Here is a 3,605-nt window from a genome sequence, read left to right on the forward strand (position 1 = left end):
TTAATAAATACATAACACATATCTTCAAAAATAGGGTTATCATTAAATCATAGTCAATTAATACATATTCTCATCTTAATCGATCCTTTAACCATGATAATTAGTATAATTTGGAGTAAACACTCAATACCGGTAACTTTTTACCGTGCAAAGAATAAAATGGGAAATATACGTAAGAAACCAAACAAATATACGTAAGAAACCAAACATTTAAAAAGTTTTTAGACCAAATATTAGTTTTTGTGTGTGTGTATTTCAGTACTTCAATGAAGGTAGTAAAAATTTGTAGATATGTTCTCCTATTGATGCAAAATTCAAATGAAGCACTTGTACTACTACTACTACTATTACAGAGTTTCTTTTAGTTTTGTTATCATAAATTCTAAACTAATAGTTCAAAGATTCAAGATGTTATCCTATTAGCAATCTGCCAGAACGAGTTTTGTCATTGCAGACATATCACATCTGCATTTCCTAGTTTTTGTGCTGTAACTGGAAATGAATACTGAAATTTACAAGGCTCTCCGAGTTATAATCGCAAAAATGCAACACACAAAGAATGCTATATCAACTATACAGTGCTAATAGGCACAGAACGAGAATGTGTATAGGTCCAATTATCTGATGCTTGGAGCCAACATGTCCTGCAAGTTCATTGGGTAGCACATAGGTGTGTGCAAGCCGGACCATACATTGTCAGCAAGGATAGCGTTCACAGCATCAGTCGGGTGAAATTGATCCCACCAGATATGATTTGAGGCGTTACTGAACGCCATTTCAGGGGAAATGCACAAGATCCAGCCTTTGTATTTGCCTAAACCACAGCAAGCCTCATCTGTCACACAGAAACCTATAGTGAAAAATGCAAAAAAAATTAGATTGCATACATCTAACTGCGACGCGTCCTGTCAAATGACTCAATACAGATTATAGAGACCGCTCACCATAACGGTCATGATTCTGAATGATGTCCATTGACCCTTCAAATGCATCACAGAATATGACAGTGGCACCAACAAGTTCCTCATTAAGTTCAGCGACGATATATCTAACGGCAAAATTGAACTCCAGTATCATGTCGTTTATGGTTTCCACACACTGCCCATTCTTGCTATGGTATAGCCATAAGTTGTAAGGAGCACAGCCTATTGGAGCCAGTTCCATTACAACCACTTTTCTGACATTTGCATTGTACAAGTTCTGTGCCACCAATATATATATATACATCAGATAAATTTATGAAGAAAAACTTCGAAAAGTATTGCTGACATATGATAGAAGAATCAAATATCAATAAACCTATTTTTGCATGTTGAACTAAATAGTCTTGGAAACAATGTAAAGCCATAGGGGAGACTGAAGCATGTAATGTATGAGAGGGAGAAGAGCAACGAGAGCAAATTGAGAAATTTGTTGCTGTTTCTTCTAAAATGTGAATGGCTTAAGTGACATTAAAAGCAGACAAAACCATACTCTTCTTCCAATATTACTAAATCGAGTACTGAATTTCCCCGTCCCTATATATGTCAATGTGTAACTTTCTTGGTTATATTGGTGTGTTACAATCTGTGCTACATAGGGAGACATTGTTTGACTTACAACTCTAACAACAAACTATTGTGTTATAACTGCAAAATTCAATACATCTAAAAGAAAAAAGTCGACGATATTATAGTATGATCACAAAAGACGATAAAAGAAGGTGTTAAGATCATATATAACACTGCACCTTAATTTCCTGCTTCATTGTCTGTGCCAAAAACTGGTTAAAGCTCCAGGGTAAGTAAACAGATTGAACATCAGATACATTCCGGAGATAGTAAAGAATGTAGTCGTTGGCCCCGATTGAAATGTAGAACACAGAAGTTGACATCAGATCAGCTGTTGCTTCCTCACCAATAGTCATTATAAACTGCTGAATAGTGTCAGTGGCCTGCTCTATTTGCTGTGCAAGTGAGATATGCTGACCCTGCACAAATATTACTCATCTAGTTTAAATACTAATCTAAGCATTAAAATCAACAACTCACCATAAAATTAATCATAGTTACAGTGTATATGATTATTAAAACAGAAAGTATATATAATGAAAATGTACCAATTCAGAGCCGCTTGAGAAAATAATGTCAGCACCAGCAGAAGCATAATTAACACCAAGAATCATGTCTTCAATTGAACCAGCCTGCCCTAGGTAACTTGGCACAAATGGTAATCCAAGACGCAATGCTGATATAATCAAATCAACAAAAATGGAAAATTAGCAGTCTTAACCCAAAATTTCTTCAAAAAGATCAAGAATGTATCACTGAGATACCTTAGAAAAATTACAAACCAAGACTTTCCATAAACCATTTAATCAGGCAAAAAATTAACAGAAAAAGAACCATAAACCATTTAATTGAAAGTCCAATCATTTCCCTCACTTACAGTTAATCAAACACACATCAATCTCAAATCTCACTAACCCAATTGAAAAATTCTCAACCTTTTCACAAAATCTTACTAACCCAATAGAAACATTCTCAACTTTTCAAGAAATCCCACTAACCCAATTGAAAAGAATCTCAACAAGTTTTATACAAAGAAAAAAGTACCAAGAAATTGAAAAATAAAATTACCAAGATAATCGACAGGAATTCTTCCACTGCAGAAGCGTCCAGTAGGTTGATGTGTATTAGAATCACGTCCATAATGAAGCCTATCAGCACGAGCAAAAGTTCCAAGAAAATTGTTGGTACCACAATCAACTGACGAATCACCAATTACGAATAAGCAGGAACAAGAAATTCCTTAGTAGGAGAAAAAATTGGAGCTGGAGAGATAGAAAAAGAGGGCGAAAATGGTGGCCAAAAATAAAAAACAGAATCATGGGTTATGAGAGCTATGTTTTTTGGGTATACGAAAGAAATGGAGATGAAGAGAATCTTGATTGCAGAGAAACTCATGAGCATTTCAATGCCCATAAAAAGTTTTGTGCGCGGCTCTGTCACCTTGGGTAGGGAAATAATTCCCGCAGGCTGCACAGAGGTTATCCGTGACTGTAGCAATTTGAGTGTGGATTGCCTCGTAATGCAGTTTAAGGTCTTCCAGTGACGTATACCTCCTGTTACATTTGGGAACATCGCATTTGATGTTATCCAAAGCAGGAGCATCCCTAAGCAGCTCTTTTTTTTTTCTCTCAGTAAGATCTTCATAATGATGAGTTGTTTTTCCCATATGATGAGTTACGGCGGCGGCGAGAGGTGAAGTTATAGGCGGCGAACGGCGAACGGCGAACGGCGAAGAGCGGTTACGGCGTGCAAATTGAAAGCAGCGGGAAATTGAAAGTAAGAGAGAGTAGTGGAGTAGTACTGTACTCGACGTATAAGGAATATGTACTTATTAAGTTTTCCAAGGCCTGAACGTTACTCTCAAATGAAAATCAGATTTTTTAGCGTGAAATTCAAAAGTAGTGTTAATTGAAAAATAATTACGATTTCAAAAATAATCGAAATTTAGCTATTTTTTTTTTATGTAAAGATAAATTTAAACGAAAACACTATTTAAAATTTGAAAAATATTCCAGTATAATATACTGGAGTTATAGTATAATATACTGGATTTCT

The 3,605-nt window shown here is 35.5% G+C and overlaps 1 pseudogene; it reads right to left on the reverse strand.

The window, feature by feature from the left end:
- Window positions 1-420: 420 nt before the first annotated feature.
- On the reverse strand, window positions 421-3,309 carry LOC107827451 (GDSL esterase/lipase At5g08460-like; annotated as a pseudogene).
- Between the last annotated feature and the right edge of the window lie 296 nt (window positions 3,310-3,605).

This window comes from Nicotiana tabacum, chromosome 23, assembly GCF_000715075.1.
Source record: "Nicotiana tabacum cultivar K326 chromosome 23, ASM71507v2, whole genome shotgun sequence".
NCBI lineage: Eukaryota > Viridiplantae > Streptophyta > Magnoliopsida > Solanales > Solanaceae > Nicotiana > Nicotiana tabacum.